The sequence below is a fragment of the Erinaceus europaeus genome, chromosome 16, assembly GCF_950295315.1.
Source record: "Erinaceus europaeus chromosome 16, mEriEur2.1, whole genome shotgun sequence".
NCBI lineage: Eukaryota > Metazoa > Chordata > Mammalia > Eulipotyphla > Erinaceidae > Erinaceus > Erinaceus europaeus.
The window spans coordinates 62,824,055-62,849,350 of record NC_080177.1 but is presented as its reverse complement, the minus strand read 5'-3'; the positions used below and the strand labels follow the sequence as shown (position 1 = coordinate 62,849,350).

The 25,296-nt window shown below is 38.0% G+C and overlaps 1 protein-coding gene across 3 annotated transcripts in view; it reads right to left on the bottom strand.

Annotated features, from left to right (window-relative positions):
- Nucleotides 1-25,296, bottom strand: part of PRKD1 (protein kinase D1) — a 363,379-nt gene that overhangs the window by 102,300 nt on the left and 235,783 nt on the right. The gene's annotated exons all lie outside the window — the stretch shown is intronic.

Below are 25,296 nucleotides of genomic sequence, written 5' to 3'. Positions count from 1 at the left end.
CAACACTGGGAAAAGTAAGATGCAATGTTGCTTGAACTTAAGCTATTAGTCTTCATTATTCCCTACCATAGCTTTACAAGGCAGTCCTCTTTTAATTCTCTTCCTGCTTGCAGGAATTTCAGACCACTTTGAAAATAGACAAGTTACTAGAAGAAAGCATGGATGAATGAATAATACTGAATTTACAAATACTTGCCTGACATTACTTAAAAATATTTGGCTTTTTATTTCTTAAGTGAGTCAAAAGTTATTCAAAATATTTTATGTAAACAGACCAGAAAATAGTGTACCTCAATGCAACCAGTGTCACCATGCTACATTATGCCACCACTGCCTTTCTGCTTTGGATTGTGTCCAGAGATAGCAAGCCTGAGATGTCAATCTTCCAATGACAATAATCTGGTGAGACCTTTCCGAAAACACGGTTCTACCCAGTTTCATTTCAGATGTTGTGCTCTATAACATGGTTACAGATCCTAGATATAAGCTAGGGCCTAGGGGACTAGGTACATGTCTACATGTGTCCACAAGTTAAGGGCAACTATATACTCAAAGTAAAAGTACTTAATAGTCCTCTATGATTAGACTGAGACCTAATAAACTCATCAATCTAGTAAAATGGCCTAAAGAAAGTATCATACTTTTTCTTTTCCTTCCTTCTTTCCTTCCTTCCTTCCTTCCTTCCTTCCTTTTCTTTCTTTCTTTTTTTTTTTTTTTTTTTTGCCTCCAGGGTTATTGCTGGGGCCTGGTGCCTACACTAGGAACCCACTGCTCCTGGAGGCTAGTTTTTCGCTTTTGTTGCCCTTGTTGTTTATTGTTGCTGTTGTTGTTATTGTTGTTACTGCTGTCATTGTTGTTGGATAGGACAGAGAGAAATGGAGAGAGGAGGGGAAGACAGAGAGGGGGAGAGAAAGACACCTGCAGGCCTGCTTTACCACCTGTGAAGCGAATCCCCTGCAGGTGGGGAGCCAGGGGCACCAACCGGGATCCTTACTCAGGTCCTTGCGCTTCACCTCATGCGCACCACCCACCATCCAGCTCCCTTATCATAAATTTTCTAATCAAATATTTATTACTATTGACCTTGGGAAAACCACTAAAGTTTCCAAGGAGACAATGGGTATACAGAATTCTGGTTCAGAACGGTTTGGAATCCCTCCCCTACTATCTTGTAATTTGGTAAACCAGTATTAAATTGCTAATAAAAAAACTAAAAAGAAAGATAAGAGTGTACCTCATGAAGAGGTACATTAAGAGGGTAGTGCTCTTGAGGAGGTGTTATTTGAACTTAGTAACTATAGCCAACTAAGTCTTTCTCTTAGTATGCCAAACAGAAAAATTAATATGTACACTACAGATTTCCAGTTCATTATTTGAAATATGTACTTCATTTAACAAATCATATTCATTCTTTGGGGTACTTACTGCTATTATTATTATTACTATTATTATTTTGTCTCCAGGGTTATTGCTGGGACTCAGTGCTGGCACTACAAATCCACTGCTCCTGGCGGCCATTTTTTCAGTTTTGTTGGATAAGACAAAGAGAAATTGAGAAGGGAGGGGAAGATAGTAAGGGAGAAAGAGAGGCACCTACAGACCTGCTTCACTGCTCACAGGGAGCTGGGGGCTTGAACCTGGATCCTTGCACATTGTACTATGTGCACTTAACACCCTGAATGGGCCTTTTATTATCATTTCCTTCCTTCCTTCCTTCCTTCCTTCCTTCCTTCCTTCCTTCCTTCCTTCCTTCCTTCCTTCCTTCCTTCTTTCCTTCCTTCCTTCCTTCCTTCTTTCCTTCCTCCTTTTTAAAAAATTTGTCACCAGGGTTATTATTAGGGCTCAGTGCCTGCAAGACTTAGCCATTAGAGCCAGATAGTTTCCTCTTATTTTCCTCTCTCTCTCTCTCTCTCTCTGGACCAGGAGAAGGCAGGGGAGGTGGACACACGTGAGGAGTGTCACCTAAAGCACTGCTCCACTACTCCTAGAGCTCTCCCCTTTACAGGTGAAAGAAACCTGAACCCTGGTCCTTGGGCATGATAAACTGTGTGCTCTATTGAGTGGACCACCACCTAGCCCTATGAAAAAAAAATTGGGGGGGGCTGGGTCGTGGCGCACCTGGTTGCGTACACACAGTACAGTGCACAAGGACCCAGGTTCAAGCCCCTGGTTCCCACCTGCAGAAGGAAAGCTTCACAAGAGGTGATGCAGTGCCACAGATGTCTCTCTGTCTCTCTGTCTCTCTCTCTCTCTCTATCACCCTCTTCCCTCTCAATTCTGACTGTATCCAACAAATACATAAAGATAACAAAAAAACTTTAAAATTATCTGTGGTTTTCATTAAGAATACTGTAATCAAATTTTTTAAAGTCATGTATTGCCATCTTGGTTTTTTTATTGTTGTAAAAGTAGGTCTTGCTTTTTTGTTGTTCAAATCAAGAAAATGAAAGATATAAAGAATAGTAAAAACAACTTTTCCCCCAGAATTTTCAGAGATAGGTGTGTATTTTTCTAGGTGTATTTGCACACCTAGTCTGATGGTGAATGATGACCTGGGAAAGAAAAAAGGTAGATAATGTGGGTGGTGGTGCACCTGGTTCACAGCACACATTACAGTGTGCAAGAACCTGAGTTCAAATCCCTGGTCTCCATAGGCAGGAGGAATTTTCACTAGTTGTTAAACAGTGTTGCAGGAATATATCTCTCTCTCTCCTTTCTCTCTCAGTTTTTCTCTATCTTTACCCAAATTAATAAATAAATTAAAAGCTCTCTTAAAACAAACAAACCATGAGTCACAATTTATCATAGAAGAAAAGGGAAGGTTTGACTAATAGCTATTCCAGGCCCTTGAATTTTAAACTTTCACCAGTGTTAGAACAGAATCAAGTGCACTTGATTTCATAACATTTTATTCACTAAGCAGTTTGGGGGTAAACTTTAACTGTAAATATATCTTCCTACCCTATCTGCCCCTTTGGCCTACTTGCTATATTATTATTACTTAATATTTTTTTACCAGAGCACTGCTCAGCTCTGATTTATTGTCATGTGGGGAATTGAACCTGGTATCTTGGAGCCTCAGGCATTATAGTCTGTTTGCATAGCCATTATGCTATCTCCCCAACCCACCATCTTATTTTTCAACACTCACTTGTTAAGCACTTTCAATGAGTGTTAAAAGCACAGGGTCAGAGATATAATTGTAAAGATGAGTAATGTGGCTCTGAGCAAACTCACCCTGCTGGTAGGAATGATGAGAAAAACAAACACCGCAAACACGATAACAATCATAACAAAACAATTAATTATAAAATAACTTATTTTAAAAATATATTTCATTTATTTTTAAATAAAGCTAGGGAGAGGTAGACACTAGAGCACTGCTCAGCTCTGGTAGTGCTGGAGACTGAACTAGGACCTCAGAGACTCAGGCATGAAAAGGTCTTTTACATAACCACTATGCTATCTCTATAGCCCATATACAATAACTCTGAACTTACATTTTATCTTCTTTACTCAGCCCACCAAAGAATTATATATGCAGTATAATCGCTATTAAAACTTTATTTTCACGTAACTGGGAAGATGAAGAGAACAGTAATAATAGTAACTAACATTCACTGAGTTCCAGCTATACACTGGATGCTGTGTTAAAAGATTTAAGAGCTGGAAGAAGGAGCTGATCAATAATTACATTCAAATAACCATGTTGTAGCATTGCTTACATGAAGTTTTGTGCTAACATAAAAAAGGTTTCAAATTGAAAGAAGTTTTAAGAATTGCTTTTCACTTCAATATTCACAATGTTATGGGCAATGCTTATTCTAAGATCACTAAAAAGGTATGACAATGGTAGACATTTACCAAAGGTATGATAAAAATGTGTTCAATTTGGGGAATGCTACATCCTCTTTAATGTTGATCTTTGTACGAAAATAAAGGAACTATTGAGTTAATCAATAATTCCTTGTCCCCCCTCAAGTCACAAACAAGCACCAAATACTATAATAGCAATTACTTGAATTACTATAGTTTCCAAAATAAGGAACACTAGAAATCTGAAAATACCAAGCTGTGTTCGGGGTGGGGGGATTTCTTGAATTAATCAGGAAGAATATAAGTGATAAAGCTAAAGATTTTCAATGACCATGTCCCCACCAGTCTAAGTCAGATTTGTTCTTTTACTCTGTCGAAAAGGATTAACATTCACAAGCAGTTAGCACCCTTGACTTATGTCTAAATGCCATTTTTTAAAGTTCAATTTTAATATTCTCCTGTTAATTTTAGAATAATTAAATACGTTTTTAAAGTAAAACTACCCAAGTGTAGTAAGGTTTTACATCCATTTGAAATCAAAGCACAACATCCATTCATTATAAATTTACCTATTCTGCCCCCTGGGGGAAATCAGCATTAGCTGAGTGTATGCATGCCATCTCGCCTAATCACAAAATTGCACTTCAGAGATAATCACTTAGCACTGGAAAACAAAGCAACCACTGTAATTCCATTTCACTTAAGATTTGGAATCAACTGGACAGATAAGAATAGGAATATTAAAGTGTCTAGAGATTCCAAGAAAGTAATATTGTGTTATCTGTCAGTCTGTCATAATCAAATTAAAACCATACGACAGAGCTACAAATGAAACACAATGGAGCCCTTACACTGGTATTTGTGTCTCTTTGATTTGCTCTATTCACAGTGTATTGTTCTACTCTAGTGTGCAAGAGAGAAGAGAATGGCATGCTTTCCTTAGATACTGAGTATTTGAAACAGATAATTGAGCCCAAAATTCTAAGGTGATCAGTATTTCTTTGAAGGCTCACTATAAATTATTGCTCAGAATGGAATAAACTGCTTGGTTGGCAGTACAGAAGAAAGGAGATATCAAAAGCAAAATAAATAACTTCTGGTGGTCAAAATAATTTGCATAATAAAATGAAGTAATGCGAAGTCTCCCAATCTCTTCTAATATTTTTAATTATAATTTTGTCAATTTGGATAGAGCACTGACTTTTTAAAAATTAGACTGGGATAGATAAAAAAGAATTACACATCACAAGAATCTCATTCAATTTTTCTAAGCAATCTATGTTATAGGTACTATCAGTAGCATTTTACAGATGAGAAAACAAGGACTCAGAAAAATTTAAAAAGATAGTCTAAATAACTTAAAACCTTGATTCAGATAGTCCTGACAACTACACCATACAAATTATTCTGGTCATTATGAATTAAATGCTCACATCTATCTTGCCACTAAAACATTATTAATTACTTGAATAGATTTTTAATGTTAAACATAACATATTACCATTACAAGTTATATTCTTATCTCAGAGGTGCAAATTTAGTGGAGAAAAGAGTCCATAAAATAAGTTACAGAATGGGACTCATTTAGCTCATGATGTCACTTTTAAATGCTTTCTACACAGGCTTCATTTGAAAAAAAAAAAAAAAAAACCCTCTTGCCTCAAAGAAAAAAGTTAGGTTTAAGATAATAACTAACTAACTAACTATTTTTTTTCAAATACCAATTAAACTTTGTGTTCCTGTAATAAATAATGTTTAGATATTCATTTGAAAAGTTAGACCAAAGCCAAAACATTGCAAAGTTTAAACTGTTATGAGACTTGTTATGAACAAATTTATTTCCCCCTTAAACTCTTAGTAAAAAATCACTATTATTCAACATAGTACTGGAATTCTTAGGTAGAGGAGTTAGGTAAGATAAAGAAAAAAAAGGGAATCCAGTTTGGAAAATATTAAGTAAAAACATCACTGCTTGCACATGATATGAAAATATATATATATATATATATATATATATATATATATACATTCCAAAGATACCACATTTAAAAAAATTAGCTCAACAAATGCACAGAAAACTTTCAACAAGACCTAACACTCATTTATTATTTTAAAAACTCTTAAAAGATGGGGATAAAAATACAATTTCTGAAGTTACTAAGGGCCATATGTAATAAATCTTCAACTAACATCATACTTAATGAAGTTTTCCTTCAAAGGTTAGGAAATAAGAAGGGATGTTCACCCTCTGGAAGTCTTAGTTATGGAGATTAGGTATGAAAGGGATTTATATTGGAAAGAATAAATACAAATATCCTTATTAGCAGATGACATGATAGTATGTACAGAAAAACTATAAAGAATCAAGAGGCTGGGGAGTCGGGCTGTAGCGCAGCGGGTTAAGCGCAGGTGGCGCAAAGCACAAGGACCGGCATAAGGATACCAGTTCGAACCCCGGCTCCCCACCTGCAGGGGAGTCACTTCACAGGCGGTGAAGCAGGTCTGCAGGTGTCTTTCTCTCCTCCTCTCTGTCTTCCCCTCCTCTCTCCATTTCTCTCTGTCCTATCCAACAACGACGACAACAATAATAACTACAACAATAAAACAACAAGGGCAACAAAAGGGAATAAATAAATAAAATAAATATTTAAAAATAAAAGAATCAAGGGGCTGGATGGTGGTGCACCTGGTTAAGTGCATATAGTACTAAGCATAGTGACTTCGGTTCAAGCCCTTTCTTCCCATCTGCAGCGGGTCTGCTTCAGGAGTGGTGAAGCAGGTTTGCAGGTGTAACTCTTTCTCTCTTCCTATCTCTCCATCCCCTCAATTTTTCTCTGTCATATCCAACAAAATGGAAAAAGATGGCCACCAAGAGCAGTGGATTCATAGTGCTGGCACCAAGTCCCAGTGATAACCCTGCAAAAAAGAAAAAAAAAAGAAGAGGAATCCAGTAAAAATCTATTAGAAACAATGAGTTAATATAGTAATGTGACAGGCTATGAAAAATATATATGGCGGGGGTTGGGCGGTAGCACAGTGGGTTAAGCTCATGTGGTGCAAAGCACAAGGACCGGCATAAGGAACCCAGTTCCAGCCCCCGGCTCCCCACCTGCAGAGGAGTCGCTTCACAGGTGGTGAAGCAGGTCTGCAGGTGTCTATCTTTCTCTCCCCTTCTCTGTCTTCCCGTCCTCTCTCAATCTCTCTCTGTCTTATCCAACAACGAATGACATCAACAACCACAGTAATAACCACAACAAAGCTACAACAACAGGGGCAACAAAAGTGGGGGGGAAGGCCTCCAGGAGCAGTGGATTCATGGTGCAGGCACTGAGGCCCAGCAATAACCCTGGAGGCAAAAAATAAAAAATAAATAAAGAAAAGAAAAAAAAAAGAAACAATACATATGGTATTCCTCTATGCAAGCAGTGAACTAAAGAACAAGGAATCAAGAAATGCATCACATTTACAGTAGCATAAGAAAGAATTATGTATCTAGGAATAAATCTAGCTTAAGTAAAAGACTTGTACATGTAAAACTATGTCACTACTAAAGAAAATAAAAGATAGATTGTCCTTGCTCAAGGACTGGAAGAACAGACATATTTAAAGTGATAAATCTAGGGGACTAGTTGGAGGTGCAGTTGAGCAAAGACATTACCATTAAGAAGGGTCTAGGTCAGAAAGACAAAGATGAGTATGTGATGATTCCACTCATAAACATAAGTTGAGAGATAACAGAAAGAGAAACTTAAAGCAGAATCTGGCTGAGCTTGGAGTATGGCACCAAAGTAAAAATCTCTGTGTGGAGGGTGAGGGTAGATTTTCATCTTCACTTTGGTGGAGAGAGGAGAGGAACACAGACCTTTGGTGATACGAATGGTGTTAATATACACTATTAACTTGTAGTCTTACAAATCACTATAATCAATATGAGATGGGGGAAATGGATTGAATGTCTCAAACTCTGTGATGCATAGACCACAGTTCCCTCAATCTAAGCACCAAAGACTTCAAATTGGTAATCAGATTGAATTTTAATAATGGACTCAAATTGTTAACACATTTCTAATAATGACTTGTTCTTTGAAATATTAAATCACCTGTAATCTTAGACCAGGAAGAAAAGAAGCAACTGGAGGTGTCACTTTATTAGATACAGCTATATGTAAATAGCATTAAAGGACATAAAGTATGGTGAGGTCTTGTATGACAGCAAATCCTAACAACGAGATTTTCAAAGTTAACCCAATTGCCAAATAATTTTATTATAGCAATAACTATCTATTGCCTTCTTAAACCCTAAGACAGCAGGAACCTTCCCCATTATCTATAAAACTCGTATTTTTCCTAGTCCTGGAACCTCTTGAGTGGGGCTCATTCTTCTGCATGCTTCTCTCAATTCAGACCAATTGATACTGCATCTGCTGAGCCCAACCTATTCAATACAACCAGTACCACCTCTGCATGTTTCACTTCAATTCTGTTTCCAGAGATGTCAGTCGTGGAATGTCAACCCTCCAGCTTCATTACTCTAGTGAGACTTTTCCTAGCTCATAGGTCTCCTTAATTCCATTTTGGTTGGTGCACTTCCTATTAAAGCCTCAGAACCTAGATATAGACCAGGGTCCATGAGATAGGGCATATGTACACATGTATCCATGTTAGAGGAATATATATACCTTAAAGCAAAAGTGTACAATAGTTTTCAATGACTCAATAAATTCAGCAAGAAAGTAGAAAGACATAAAAAAACATACCATAAAATACCTAATCAAATAGTTTTTACTTAGACCTAGATACCCTCCTCAACAACTTCCTATTTCACTTCCCTCAATCACTCCAAGGCTAACCTTGTCAGACAAAGTAAGGACTACAAAAGCTAAGGGCAAGAGACTGGCATATTTTAATGATGGGTCTTTTGGTTACTACCAGGCCATCCCATCACCTGGGGCCCTAGTCAAGGAATCCTGGGATTCCCACACAGACAATGAAGGGCCTAGATCTCTAATATCCGTGAAATGTAATGCCTCAAAAATGAAAGAATGAAGTGTGAGAAGAGACAGTGAAAACGAAACCCCTTTGCATTGCTAGTGGGAATATAAATGGGTTCAGTCCATGTAAAAAAATAGTATGAAGATTCCTCACAATATTAAAAATAGACCTACCATATGATCCAACAGTTCAACTTGTAGATATTTATCCAAAGACCACAAAAACACGTATCCAAAGAGATATATGCATAATTATATTTATTGGAGTTCTATATGTAAAGAAAAAGATTTGAAAATAACTTTAGCACCCAACAACATATGAATGAATAATGAAGTTGTGCTATTTATACACAATGGGATTCTACTTACCTGTAAGAAGATAAGATGTTGAATTTTGTTATTACATGGATGAAACTGGAAGGAAATGAGGTTTAGTGCAATGAGCAGAAAGGGACAAATATGGGTGTTCTTACTCATAAAGGAGAATTTAAGAAACAAAGCAAGGAAAAATATAGGACTAAACATTAATAAGCAGCGGTCTGTATCTATTTCAGCAATGTAGGATTCAAAGGGGGTACATAATTTAAAAGGGAGGCTGGGGGCCAGAGAAAAGATGCCTTGATCCAGGGTTGAGACCTTACACTACATGGGAATGCCACACACAAGAAGAGATTCTGCAACTATAGTGTCTCTCTTACTTTCTCTACCTGAATGAAAAAAAAAAAAAGTAGCTCAGTAGCTGTGAAATCACATGTGTATGAGGACTCATCAAGAAAAAAAATAATGAGTGTCACTGGGAGTGTAATGCTTTATACTGAAGAGAGATGGAGCTTTGGTGGAGTGAGATATGATGACACTTGCTTTGAAGATATATGAAATTGTACCCTCTGACAACAAGAGTTTTCTAAAGCATTTATTCAATAAAAGTGAATTAACAGAAAAGACTAGCAACAGTATATCAGTACAGTAGAGTGACAATAAACTCTGCTCTATTTCCATATAAAATGAGTTAGAAGAAAAGGAAATTTTAAAAAATCACATTTACAACTGCAGTGATAAGAACTAGGTTTCTAGGATAAACATAACGAAAGAAGAGCCAACATTATCTTAAAAACAGTATGTTGGTAGTATAAAACAAAATAAAGATTAATAGGACAGAATTGATAATACAGATATTAATTCTATATATGAAATTAAATAAGAGATATTTCATAAATTATTGCAAAAAGAAAACATTTAGCAATTGATTAATAATTTTAATAATTAACTACTTGAGGGAATACATTTTAGAAGTTTATATTCTATGTTATACACACATTCCTCTCCCAAAACACAGACTCTTACTAGTAAAAAACTAAAAAAAATTAAACCTAAAGAAAACTAGAAGTAACAACTTATCAACTTTTTGAAGGAAAAGCACCTTAAAATTTTTGTTTTTTCTGCAATTGTCAGGGACTCATTGCTTCAGATAGAGACAGAGAAGGGAGTCTGGCCATAGCGCAGTGGGTTAAGCGCACGTGGTGCCAAGCAAGGACCCGCATTAAGGTTCCGGTTCGAACCTCCTGCTCCCCATCTGCAGGGGAGTCGCTTCACAGGCAATGAAGCAGGTCTGCAGGTGTCTATCTTTCTCTCTCCCTCTCTGTCTTCTCCTCCTCTCTCCATTTCTCTCTGTCCTAACGACGACATCAATAGCAGCAACAACAATAATAACTATAACACCTATTAAAAAAATAAGGGCAACAAAAGAGAGAAAAAAAAAAGAGACAGAGACAAAGAGAAGAAGAGAGGGAAAAATACCACAATACCAAAGTTTCCCCACATGTAGTGGAGACCAGGATAGAACACAGATCATGCACATGACAGTAGGCAAACTCCAAAGATCAAATTTAGAAAGTAAGATAAGTTAATAAATCATCCAATTGATGAACAAAGTCTAATGAGAAGATTATATTTACACAATCATTTAGCAAGTTCCACTGATTGATTTGTTCAAGAGTTATATACATTTTTATATGGGTAATTTACATTTCTTTCCTTCTTTATTTATTAATGACAGGCATAGGAGGAGAGAGAGAAAGAACCAGACGTCACTCTGGTACATGTGCTGCCAGGGATTGAACGCGAGACTTCATAGCTTGAGAGTCCAACACTTTATCCACTGTGCCACCTCCCGGACCACTTATCTAATTTTTTATAATGTTCTTATTTATGACAATTATACATAGTATATCACAGAAAGCTAGTTATCTTTCATATTTTCATTTAGAATGTAGTTACTATTATTCAAGGAGAGATTCCTATATATTGTTTTTTAAATTTTTTGTCATCATTTCCCTGGGTTGACTTTTTCAGATAGGAAGACAAAGTAACAGAGGGAAACAGGGAAAGATACCATAGCAGCACAGCTTCCCCTAGTGTGCTGGGGGACAAAATAGAATTACTGTTAGATACCAGGCTTGCAGGTTATAAGGTCTGTATCTTAAGATTAAGAAAATTCATATATATTGATTCTTGCTCAGAAAAAGATCTTTCTTCAACTTCTTCACTTTTGTATTCTTTTTAACCAGAAGTAAGGATCATGACAATACAAATGTTTGATGGTATGTTTAAGCCCTTACTTAGGAAGCAGTTTAGTAGACTGAGGTAGATAGCATAAGGGTTATGCAAAGACACTCTCATGTCTGTGGCTCCAAAGTCCCAAGTTCAATCCCTGGCACCATCACAAAACAGAGCTGAGCACTACTTGGTAAAAATAAATAAATAACAAAATAATAAAAAAGAAGCAGCTTAGTGTCAGTTCATCAGTCCAAAAAAATTAGTTAACACCTGAACCCTTCATTTGTTTCCCTTCCAGCAACTGAGCTCTATGGTTACATTAGAATCAGCTATGCACCCTGCCAAAAAGATGCCACTAGGATGGAATAGATAAAAAAATAATCAATCAATCTATCTAATCTATAACAAAACTATATATAAATAAAAACTACATATGTGTACACGTGTGTGTGTATAAAATGGAACTATTTTACCCCATTCATCTCCTTAGTGAGATGACAGTTAAGAACACTCTGCTCCACACAAATTTTGCTCCAGTCATTTCTGACAAATGCTTCCTTAGTGTGGTATTTTTTTCCCTTCAGCTTTGCATATAACTACAACCCAGGTAGCTCACCTGCTCAACTCCTAGTCTGACTCAGTATCACTTGCCCTGGGAAGAAACCTGTGATTGTCTCACCCCAACTGATGTATACTGCTTCCTCTTCTCTGTTCTATTATATTCCTAGGCAAAAAGTTGTTACTCTACGTTGCCATTCCTTATTTCTTTATTTGTTCCCACCTGATATAACTGTCAGAAAACAAAAATCACATTTTTTTAGTCTATATGCACATATCAAGTCATCAGTAAGTATGCATGTTTAGGCATTCATATTTCTTGCTTGCAGTTCTAATGTCCTGCATTTTAAGTCCAAAAATAGCATTTCATTTCAAGTTCAAAAGCTAGCCCATCAAAAGAATCATAACTTGCTTCGTATTTTCAGTGTTTAGTTATGCTTTTCAGACATGTTCTTGTTAGTACTTTTGTACTCTAACAACAGTATGGAGTAGTTGGAGTTCACAGCAGTTAAGAGCATACCTAAATCTAATTGTTATCATTAAAAATGAGTGACCTTGAGTAAGTCACTTCACTTTTCTGCTTCTCAGTATTCCTCTATATTAATTTGGTGAAACTCACACTCACTATAGGGTCATGAGGACACAAAGTTAATAACACAGTCCTATATACATGCATATTTATTATAATAATAGTGTTGTATAACAACTAACAATTTAGGCTTTATAATCAGAAAGATTTACATTTGAAGCCCAGCCATTTTTGACAATATTTGTACTTGCTATTATTTTCACTATAATCACTATTGACAAGAGGAGAAACAATGTTTTTAATTCTATTAATTCATGGCATCTAAAATATTAAAGGTCTTAAAAATATTGTTATTGGGATCAGGCAGTGGTACACCTGGTTAAGCGCACACATTATAGTGCACAAGGACCCAAGTTCAAGCCCATGGGCCCCATCTGCAAGGGGAACAGTTCACAAGTGGTGAAGTAGGGCCACAGGTGTCTCTGTCTCTCTCCCTCTCTATCTTCTCCTCCCCTCTCAATTTCTCTGTCTCTATCCAATAATAAAAAAAGGAAGAATAAAAAAGGTGAAGGAAAAAGAAAAGAAAAGAAACATTGTTATTTGTTCCCTCTGCTACCTCAGAAAAGAATGCTTCCACTCCAGAGGAAACTGCTTTTCCAACCACTATTCCGGTTAACATTAATTAAATGGAGCAAAATCCGTAGAACTGTGTCTAGTTCCTTCTCTGAAAATGAATCAATTAACGGTTGGGAGTTGCAGTGCGGAAAAGAAGGGTTACCATATCCTGATGTGACTGAATGACAAATGCCACAGCTGGAAAGAGATTTAGAGAGCATCTCAGGTCAAGAAAGAACATAAATGGCTGCCCCATGTGTCCAACATAGAGGAAAAAGAAAATTAAGCAAAAATGTCATGGAGTCAGATTCTAGCTAATGAGTGCAGGCTCTGCAGGCTCCCTGAATAGAGGGAAAGAAAGGTCAAGTCTGTTTTTTAGAAAGTTCCATCACATGCAGGAGACTTTATACCTTTAAAAGGATAATGGCCTCATTTACATGAGGAACACCAGCATACAAATTGCCCTTTAGACAACTTTCGAAAGGTTCACAGACAAAGGCGAGGCACAGTACTACCCTAAAATGTTCTAATAGGCAGCAGGGTTTTTGGTGACAAATTGCATCACTGTTGTCAAATACATTTGCACATGGAGACACCAAGCCTGGGTTCTATATGCTTTGCTTCAAGTTTCTGTAAGTCTCACTGTACTTTTCATAGAAACAGATGCTTACTTTTGATTCAGTATCAACAAAACCCTTAAAAGCTGTGAAATCTGCTGGGTATTCCCACTCCAGGGAAGAAACAGTTCAATGATGACTGCATTCAATTCAGTGCCTGCTGACCTGGCAGCTGCTATGAAGAATTGTACTGGCTGCTGCTGGGGCACTGAAAGAACAGAACTTGCTGTCTAGAACTTCGCAAATTCTTTTTGAAGAATCAAAGTGATTCAGTTGTCTACTCCAGTTCATTATAATAAAGAAGTTCTAGTAATTGAAAGTCCAATCTCTATGCCCCTTAGTAAGGTTGTTTGGTGTGTGTGTGGGTACAATTTGCATAAAATAATCCTTTATTTGTGTGTGCTATTTTGACAAACACAGCAGTCAAGACATGAGATGGTTTTATCAACCCCTCCCAAACTTCCCTGTGCCCCTGTGTAGATCATTATTTTCCTACCCCCATTCTTTGGCATTCAGTGATGCATTTTCTGTTCCTTCAAAATGTCAGATAAACTTAGCCTTTTGAGTCTAGTCCCTTTCAGCACAAAGCATTTGAAACTGATCCATATTGTGTCTACATCTGCAGTTGGTTCCTTTTTACTACTAACTTGTATTCCATTTGGATTCCATCTGTGCATATGCATTCGCCAGCTGAATGCTTTCATGGGCTTCAGTTTATACATTCCCTAGGTCATCGGGAGCAAACGTCATGCTAGGACTGACAAGAAGAGAAATCTAGTATCCAGAGTCCCAGATTTGATTTGAAAAGTAGAGGTGGAAGGAATGTTTATGTGTCATCTACACAGGTCACCCCTAATGTGGAAACTTTACTGTTGAAGACATCTTTCTTTCTATAATACTGGACAGTCTATGGGGTTTAAAGTGAAATGAAGTGGCTTCATTGTAGCTTCCACCTACCAATTACAAGCTATAGGAGTTTTGTATATCTCTCACCCTTCACTGAAATTAAGTCTAAAAATAGTTTCATCGGGGGCTGGGCAGTAGCACAGCAGGTAAAGCGCACATGGTGCTAAGTGCAAGGGCCTACATAAGGATCCAGGTTCCAACCTCCAGGTCCCCAGCTGCGGGGGGGTGGGGGCATCTCTCCGAAGGTCTGAAGGTGTCTATCTTTCTCTCCTCCTCTCTTGATTCCTCTCTGTCCTACCCAACAGCTATGACAACAATAACTACAACAAATGCAACAAGGGCAAGAAAATGGGAAAAATAGCCTCTAGGAGCAGTGAATTTGTAGTGCCTACTGAGCCCCAGCGATAACCCTGGAGGCAAAAAAAAAAAAAAAAAAGAATAGTTTCATCACTTCAACAATAGAAACATTTAAGAAGAACAGTTTCAGGGACCAGATATGGAGCACCAGTAAAGTGCACACATTACAATGCACAATGATCCAGGTTCAAGCCTTGAACGGCACCTGCAGAAGTTTCATAAGCAGAGAAACAGTGCTACAGGTATCTCTCTCGATAGTCACCATTCTCCTCAATTTCTCTTAGTCTTTACTCCCCCAAATAAATAAATATCAAAAATTGAAAAATGAATTTGAAAAATAAGCAAAAATAACAAGAATAAACGTATCGCAATTGGCACTATACCTTGGTCACATACATAATAACATAGATTTTTTTCAATATATATTCATATGTACACTTATAATTATCTTATTATTACACCATTAGCAAAAGCTAAGTTGAAATAGATCATATACTTAAGTATAAATTTTAATCTATTAAAATCCTAGAAGAAAATCTTAGAAGATGTTTATGATGTTGGTTTAAGCAAAGATTTCAAAGATAAAATATCAAAAAATAGGGCTTATTAAAGAAAAACTGGTAGACTTTATAAAAGTTAAAAAGAAGTCGATAAGAAATCTATTAAGAAAATAGAAAAGAGGGGCCAGGTGGTGGCGCATCTGATTGAGTGCACATGTTACAATGTGCAAGGACCCGAGTTCAAGCCCCTGGTCCCCATCTGTAGGGGGAAGGCTTTGCAAGTGGTGAAGCAGTCTTGCAGGTGTCTCTGTTTTTCTCCCTATCACTCCCTCCCCTCTCAATTTCTAGCTGTCTCTATCCAATAAATAAATAAATGACAGTGGTGCTCTGGTCTGTTTCTCTCAAGAAAAACAAATAATTGAAAAGATATATAAAAGAATAGTAATGGGAGCTGGGTGGTGGTGCTGTGGGGTAAGGACACATGACGGAAAGTTCACGGACCGGCATCAGGATCATTACTGGCATATGCATGGATGTTTCAATTATCTCTGTTGATATAAGTGGATAATGGCAATCTCCTGAATTTTTAGTAAAGAAAATTTTCGGGGACCAGGCTGTAGCGCAGCAGCTTAAGCACACATGGCACAAAGCTCAAGGATCTCCATTCGAGCCCCTGGCTCCCTACCTGCAGGAGGAGTCGCTTCACAAGCGATGAAACAGGCCTGTAAGTGTCTACCTTTCTCTCCCCCTCTCTGTCTTCCCCTCCTCTCTCGATTTCTCTCTGTCTGACCCAATGAAAGCAATAACAAAAACAATAATAACAACAACAATAATGATAAACAAGAGGAAAAATGAATAAAGTTGTTTTTTTTAAGAATAGTAATGATTACACCATATTTATTTAGCCACCAGAGTTATCCCAGGAGCTTGGTGCCTGCACAACTACACTTCTCCATGCAGTAATTTTTTTTTCATTTTTTCATTTGATAAAGGGTGTGGTAGAGAGAAGGAAAAGACAGCCGTCGCAACACTATCACTTATGAGGTTCTCCTTATCATCATTTTGTTTTCTTTTTTATTATTGGGGGATTAATATTTTTATAGTCAACAGTAAATACAATAGTTTTTGCATGCACAACATTTCTCAGTTTTCCTCATAACAATACAACCCCCACTAGGTCCTCTGCCATCCTTTTTGGACATATATTCCCCCCCACACACACACCCCACTGACCCTAGAGTCTTTCACTTTAGGGCAATGCGCCAATTCAAGTTCAGGTTCTACTTGTGTTTTCTCTTCTGATCTTGTTTTTCAACTTCTTCCTGAGAGTGAGATCATCCCATATCCATCCCTCTGTTTCTAACTTATTTCACTTAACATGATTTCTTCAAGCTCCATTCAAGATGGGCTGAAAATGGTGAGATTGCCATTTTAATAGCTGAGTAATATTCCATGTGTATATAAACCACAACTTGCTCAGCCACTCATCTATTGTTGGACACCTGGGTTGCTTCCAGGTCTTGGCTATTACAAATTGTGCTGCTATGAGCATAGGTATACACAAATCTTTTTGGATGGGTGTGTTGGGTTCCTTAGGATATATCCCCAGGAGAGGAATTGCAGGGTCATAGGGTAGGTCTACTTCTAGCCTTCTGAGAGTTCTCCAGACTGCTCTCCACAGAGGTTGGACCAATTTACATTCCCACCAGCAGTGTAGGAGGGTTTCTTTGTCCCCACAACCTCTCCAGCATTTGTTGCTGCTACCTTTTCTGATGTATGACATTCTCACAGGAGTGAAGTGGTATCTCATTGTTGTCTTTATTTGCACTTCTCTGACAGTCAAAGACTTGGAGCATTTTTTCATGTGTTTCTCAGCTGTTTGGATCTCTTTTGTGGTAAATATTCTGTCCATGTCCTCTCCCCATTTTTGGATGGGGTTATTTGTTTTCTTGTTGTTGAGTTTGGCAAACTCTTTATATATTTTGGTTATTAGCCTCTTGTCTGATGTATGGTATGTAAAGATCTTCTCTCATTCTGTGAGGGGTCTCTTTGGGTATTGTTGATCTCTTTTGCCATGCAGAAGCATTTTAATTCGATATAGTCCCATTGGCTTATACTTGGATTAGTCTTCTTTGTAATTGGATTTGTTTCATTGAAGATATCTTTAAAATTTATGTGGGAAAGTGTTCTGCCAATATTTCCCTCTAAGTATCTGATAGTTTCTGGTCTAACATCCAGGTACTTGATCCACTTGGAATTTACTTTTGTGTTTGGTGAAATATAGTGTTTCAGTTTCATTCTTCTGCATGTTTCAACCCATTTTTTACAACACTTTGTTGAAGAGACTCCCCTTTTCCCCATTTAATAGTCTAACCTTTGTCAAAGATTAGATGTCTATAGGTGTGGGTCATTTTTTGTTTTCAAGGCACTGGTCAGCTTTGGCTTACGGTGGTACTGGGAACTGAACCTGGGACCTTGATGCTTCTGGTATTAAAATCTGTTGAGCATGCTGGGTGGTAGTACACTGTGTTAAGCGACATGGCAAAGCACAAGAACCTGAGCAAGGATCCTGATTTGAGCCCTCAGCTCCCCACTTGTAGGGGATGGGGATAGCTTCCCAAGCAGTGAAGCAGGTCTGCAGATGTCTATCATTCTCTCCTCTTCTCTGTCTTCTCCTCTCTCTATTTCTCTCTATCCAATCCAAAACAATACAATAACAATGACAACAACAAAATGGAAAAAATGACCGCCAGAAGCAGTGGATTCATAGGGCAAGCACAGAGTCCCTGCACTAACCCTGGACTGGGTGGGACGTACTGCAGTAAAGCAAAGACTCAGGAAGGAGAGGATGGGGGGTGGGGGGTGTTAAAAGCATGTTGGAATGAGGATGGAAAAGGACCTAAGTTGGGGTAGAGTGTTCTGCAGACACCTAGCACGGGGGACATGAGAAACCATGCCTATGTGTCAACATCTATAATGGAACCACTAACTCCACCAATAAAATGGAAAAAACAAAAGATTAAAATTCTTAGGAAAAATAGCCCTTTTGTATGACCATTATACTATTTCCCCAGTCTCTCAAATTATCAGATTTTAATTGTATCTCTGATTAAAAAAATAATAATGGACTTTAGGGGCTAGGAGATAGTTTGTCCAGCAAGGTGTAGAGACTGCCATGCTATCAGGCTTCAGGCTGAACCCTGGCACCACCACAACAGAAGAAGCCTCAAAAATAGTGAGGTAGTTCTCTGATGTCTCTCTTTCTCTGTTTCTGTCTCTGAATAAGAAAAGACAGAAAAAGCTGTACAGGGAGCAGTGGAATTGAACATTAACAGAAAAATTAATACAGAATGGATTTATGTTTTTCTCCCACCAGGGTTATTATGGGGACTCAAAGCCTTCACAGCTCAATAATTCCCAGTGGTCATTTTATTTTATTTTTATTTTATTTTCACTTCTTTTTCTCATAGAAGTTAGAGAGAGATAGAAAGGGAAAGAGGGGAGAGACATCTGCAGCATTGCTCTACTGCTCTTGAAACTCACAGCACTGAAGCTTCAAACCGAGGGCAGTCTGTGCATCAACCTCCAGTTTTAGGTAAATTAGAGGCTGCTGCCATTATAACAGCTGCCTATTAATCAGCAGGCTTCAGGGCAGGAAAGAACCATTTCCTTGAACTTTTTAAAATAGTTATCTAGATGAAAATGATAAGGAAAAGAAATGTACAAAACTCAGAAACCAAGCCATGTGTCACATTTATCAAAAAATGCTGATGAACTGAACCTAAAAATGGAAATTTAAAATGGAAGAAGACTGATTTGATGATAAGTAGAGAATACATTAAATGTGTACCATATGGCAATTTTATCCCATCTTCCTAAAGTGGGCTATAAACATAACATTAGCACAAGTGATTCTGAGCAAAATGTTCCAAAAGGTGATTTTGCCTGCAGGATTATTACATCTGGTAGAGCTTTGAAGTCACTTTCAAAGGCCATTGTTCTCAGTACTGAAAGATTCTATCTGGCCTTCAACATTTTTGGCTCGCTGTATATTCACAGTAACATTCTCTGGGTTACTTCAACACTCAAAATGATTAAATCAAACAAATACAGCATCCTCCCACATATTTTTAAAAAGTAGCAAAGAAGTCATGGTCAATCCTCTAGCATTTTATATTATTGAGGGAGATAAAGAAACTAAAAAAAAAAAAAAGGTAAACTAGAATGTAATTTAGACATTCATGTCTCAGGAAAGCAGGAAAGGTTTTCCAAGTATACCTACAAGGGATTTTGGAACAGAAGTGAAATTCCTGCTGTTTAAAATGTGGTCCATGAACTTGCAGCATAAACAGTGCCTGGGAGTTTGCCAGAAATGCAGAATCCCAGACACTCGCACCTCTACCCTTGTGCCCCTCACCGTCAGACACAGAGTAAGAATTCACATTTTTACAAGATACCAGGGCACTAAAAGGCATATAAGGAGATCTAGAGCTTTTGAACTGGTGAGGTTTTAGACTGAGTTTATTCTATAATGTCTTTTGTGGTTCCTGAGATGTGAGGAATAAATGATAAATAAGTACTGAATGTAATTTTTGTATGCAAAAGGAAGACTGTATTTTTGTATGCAAAAGAAACCCCCCCACTCCCCCGCTACCTGTAAAAGATGTCTGCACCTAAATCTCCCAAACCCGTGCATATGTTAGAGCAAAGATAAAGTAGCAGGTAGAATAAAGGTTTTTGAACCAGGTGCACTTGATAGGGAAATGATTTTGTGTGATTCAGGTTAGCACTGATATAGACACAATGGTTGGTCCTTAAATGTGAAGAGGAACAGGAGCAGTGGAAGGCATAGTGATACAAAATGAGAAGGATTCAACAAACCACTGCAGGCTTCCAAGATGATGAAGGTCATGCACCAAGAAATGCAAGTAACTTATGGAAAGTAGAAACTCTGCTATTATTGTGTTTTATCTTTTTTTAAAAAAAAATATCATGGGAGTCAGGCAGTAGCGGAGCAGATTAAGCACAGGTGGCACAAAGCGCAAGGACCAGCATAAGGATCCTGGTTTGAGCCTCCAGCTCCCCACCTGCAGCAGTGTTGCTTCACAAGCTGTGAAGCAGGTCTGCAGGTGTCTATCTTTCTCTCCCCTTCTCTGTCTTCCCCTCTTCTCTCCATTTTTTTCTGTCCTATCCAACAATGATGACACTAATAATAATTACAACAATAAAAAAGCAAGGGCAACAAAAGGAAATAAATAAGTAAATATTTTAAAAATTATCTTTATTGGAACGACATCTAGACATTGAGAAGGGAGGAGGTAACAGAGAGACATCTGCAACACTGTCTCACCTCTTGCAAAACTTTCCCCTGCAGGTGGGGACTGGGGGCTCGAACTTGGGCCTTTTACAATGTAACATGTGTGCTCAACCAGGTGCCACCACCCAATCCCTATTGTGCTTTATCTTTTTTCTCTTTCTCCATCTGAATGAAAAAGTGGCCCATGTGTGAGGGAGGCACTGTCTGCAAAAGCAACAACAACAACAACAAAAAACACCTCAAAACAATTAAACAAAATCTTTGAAAGCTTTCTTGTTACTTTCAAGTCTGTTTCTCAATTCTCTACATTATCATGAAAAATAAGAAAATGTGATGAATGAAATAGCTTAAGAAGAAAAAAGAGCTACCATTCCAGAAAATTTGTTCTGCTTCTGAGTAATCAAGCTAACTGTATTTATGAGTTCACAAAAGAGATGAATAATGTTTTTTTCACTGCGTGAGAACTAAGGTGAATGAGCTCCCTGTGATGTTGGAGAGAAGAAGCTCTAAGGCCAACCCTGTCTTCCAGACACCAGTAACTGCATTTGAAAGTTGTTAAGGCAGTTATTTTTCTACACAGCAGTCTAAGTGACATGAACTGAGCAGAGACTTCCATTGTGTTGAAGTTATTAGGTGGATGTTTAGATTTACCTAGCAATTATACACTTGAATATCTTTAAATTAAAGAAGAAAAACAGTATTATCTCTGAAAGACCTTTACTTTTTGTCACTGTTATATTGCTCTTTGTGTAAAACCAGAATCTGCCCTCAGTGATCATATTAATAGCTTTTAAGTCAGTGCTTTTGAATCACACATGATAGGGTCTGTATTCAAGAATTTACATACTTTATGGTAAAATGTTTTTAATAGACTCAGTGCAAGTCAGTGACACTTGAGAATATGCCAAGAAAATGAGTAGTTAAGCTATCAAAGTTGCTGAGCAAATATGTAACTCTCAATTATACACCCAGTGACATTTCCATAGTGGGAAAAAAATGCTACACTAAGCTAAACCTAAAGATGATGAACAAATGAAAAATGAAAGTGAGCAAAATGGACATGGATCCCTGTACATGATTTGATCTTCACTAATCCATCAAATGTATTTTAGTGTGAAAATATTCATGTAAATAAGAATGTGGTTATACAATCTGATTTATGATTCTCTATTACTCCAGGTCATATATGAATGTAAACACAGTGACTGGGTCTATCAACAAGATTTGACCATTATTATGAACTAATTAATTTAGTATTGATTAAGCTAATGATGCTGAACTACGCATTAGTAGAAGTTACAGATTAGAATTTTACTTAATGTCCACTTAAAAGGTTTTCATTTCTCTAGAGCTTTCTTATGCTGAACAGAATAAATATGGCTGAGACACTGACTGAAAATAATTCTACTTCCTTATGTATATTTCAAATTTTCTGAAAAAATTATATAAGATCTTCCATGTAATTGGGATCAGATTAATTCTGCTAAAATACTACTTTCTTCAATTTTCTTCCTTTGGTTAAGAGCAAATGGTTTTATGTTTCTGCGCATATTATTAATCCAAGAATCATTTATTGAACAGCAATTACATGGAAGTTACAGTGCTAAGAACTGGACCAGGAAGGGAAGGTGAAGATGCTAGAGAGAAATAATAATTTAAAAAAAAGGGTATGGGTGCTCTTGGAGCACACAGACCAGTAAAAGAAATAAAAGGTAGTGAGTGACCAATGCTATTGGCAAGGAGTGGGAACTTGTTGTTAAAATTGATGTTTCAGTTGAATCTTGAGGAGCAAACATAAAACTTAAAGGCAAAACTGGAAAGAGACATAACACCCAACCAAAAAGAGGTGTGTACTCCTATGTTCATAGCAGAACAATTCATAATAGCTAAAACCTGGAAGCAACCCAGGTGCCCAACAACAGATGAGTGGCTGAGAAAGCTGTGGTATATATACACAATGGAATACTATGCAGCTATCAAGAACAATGAACCCACCTTCTCTGACCCATCTTGGACAGAGCTAGAAGGAATTATGTTAAGTGAACTAAGTCAGAAAGATAAAGATGAGTATGGGATGATCCCACTCATCAACAGAAGCTAACTTAGAAGATCTAAAAGGGAAACTAAAAGCAGGACCTGATCAAATTGTAAGTAGGGCACCAAAGTAAAAACCCAGTGGTGAGGGGTAGACATGTAGCTTCCTGGGCCAGTGGGGGGTGGGAGTGGGCGGGAGGGATGGTCACAGTCCTTTGGTGGTGGGAATGGTGTTTATGTACACTCCTAGCAAAATGTAGACATATAAAGCAGTAGTTAATTAATATGAGAGGGGGAATCAATTGTATGTCTCAAAGTTTCTCAAAAGACAAACTGAGTCTTTTTAATATATAGGCTATGTATTTGATATGCGGACTCTCTCAAAAGCCTAGACCAAGTAGATTAGAAGCTTCCAATAGCACAGCTATATACAAGATACTGGGTACTGTACAGCAAACCATAACAAAGGGACTTTTCAAAGTTAACCCAATTAACAAATAATGTGATGATAATATTAACTATTGATTGTCTTTTTGAACCCTAAGACAGCAGGAACCTCACATCTTCACTATAGAGCCCCTACTTCCCCCAGTCCTGGAACCCTTGGATAGGGCCCACTTTCCCGTATGCATCTCCCAATCCAAACCAAATAATATTGCATCCGCCGATCACAACCTAACCAAAGCAACGAATGCCATCTCAACATGCTTCACCTCAGACTGTATCCAGAGACTTCACGTGTGGAATGACAACCCTTCAGCTTCATTACTCGGGTGAGACCTTTCCTTTAATAGTATACTCTAATTTCATCTCAGGTAGTTCACTTTCTAACAAAGTCCCATAACCTAGATATACACCTGTTTCTGTGAGAGAGAGCTTATGTGCACACGTATCCATAAACTACTGCAAAATATATACCTGAAAGCAGGATTACACTAGAGTTGGCAGTGAGTACCTCCCTAACACTTCCTCTCCACTATTCCAAGCTTGGGATCCATGATTGCTCAACAAATTGTTTGGCTTCATATGTTAACTCTCTTTTCAATCACCAGGTTCCAGATGCCACCAGGATGCTGGCTAGGCTTCCCTGGATTGAAGACCCCACCAATGTGTCCTGGAGCACAGCTTCCCCAGAGACACACCCTACTAGGGAAAGAGAGAGGCAGACTGGGGGTATGGACCGACCAGTCAACGCCCATGTTCAGCGGGGAAGCAATTACAGAAGCCAGACCTTCTACCTTCTGCAACCCTCAACGACCCTGGGTCCATGCTCCCAGAGGGACAGAGAATGGGAAAGCTACCAAGGGAGGGGGTGGGTTATGGGGATTGGGTGGTGGGAATTGTGTGGAGTTGTACCCCTTCCTACCTTATGCTTTTGTTCACTAATCCTTTCTTAAATAAAAAATTAAAAAATAAAAATAAAAAACTAAAAAAAAAAAAAAAAACTGGAAAGAGACTGGAATTTCAGAAAGTAAGAAATGTCCAGAAAAGCAAAGAGCAGTTCTAGAAACACCACTGTTCAGTTTGACTAACTCATGGAACACCCAGAGGGGGTATACAGAAGTGTGCTGGGCAAAGCTGGAAGCTAAGTCAGAGGTCCTATAGAGACGGCTGGATGCCTACTTAGAAAAAAAAAAGCATTTGGTAGATGGTAAATAGGCAGAACTGGAGGCTTCTGAGGAGAGGTAGTACCAGATTATGACCAGATTTAAGATGGTCTGGGGTAACAGTATCTGGATATATAATTGGAAATCATTACAAGTATTCTAGCAGTGGAAACAAAGTAGAGGAAAGTAAGTGCAAGTTATAGCTACAGAATTCACAACAGATATGATGAGAAGTCATTGAGGAAAGCACTTAACTGAGCCTTTGCAATTGACTGGAAACCTGCTGCCACCACTAGTGATGACAGATAAGCAACAGGAAGTATGAGTTGAGCAGCAGCAACAATAGATTCTGATCAAAAGACTCAGGGGAGCTACCCAACTGGGAATGCCCAGCAAATGGTAAGAAATGTGCTTTAGGAGAGAAATTATGGGGAACACAAGTCAGAGAAGCCACCTACTATACAAGGCAGTTCTTAGACATAGGAGTGAAAAGGTCACCAAAAGAAAGAGTAAAGATCAGACTGAACTGTTGGAACTGTTAGCTCACCTGTAAGAGTATACACTTTACCAATGGTAAGGACCTGGGTTTGAGTCATCAAAACTACAGGGAAGCACCATGCATCATCCCATCCATCTGTCTGTCTTTCTATCTACCTATCTATCTATCTATCTACCTACCTACCTACCTACCTACCTACCTACCTACCTACCTACCTATCTACCTACCTACCTACCTACCTACCTAATCTCTGAAGCTGAATAAAAAGTACTCCAGGAGCAATGGAATCACACAGGTGAAAGTCCCTGGAGAGGAGGCATTAAAAAATTAACAGAGGGGGCACTTGAACAAGAGGTGAAGCAGTCTGCAGGTGTCTTCCTTTCTCGCTCTCAAT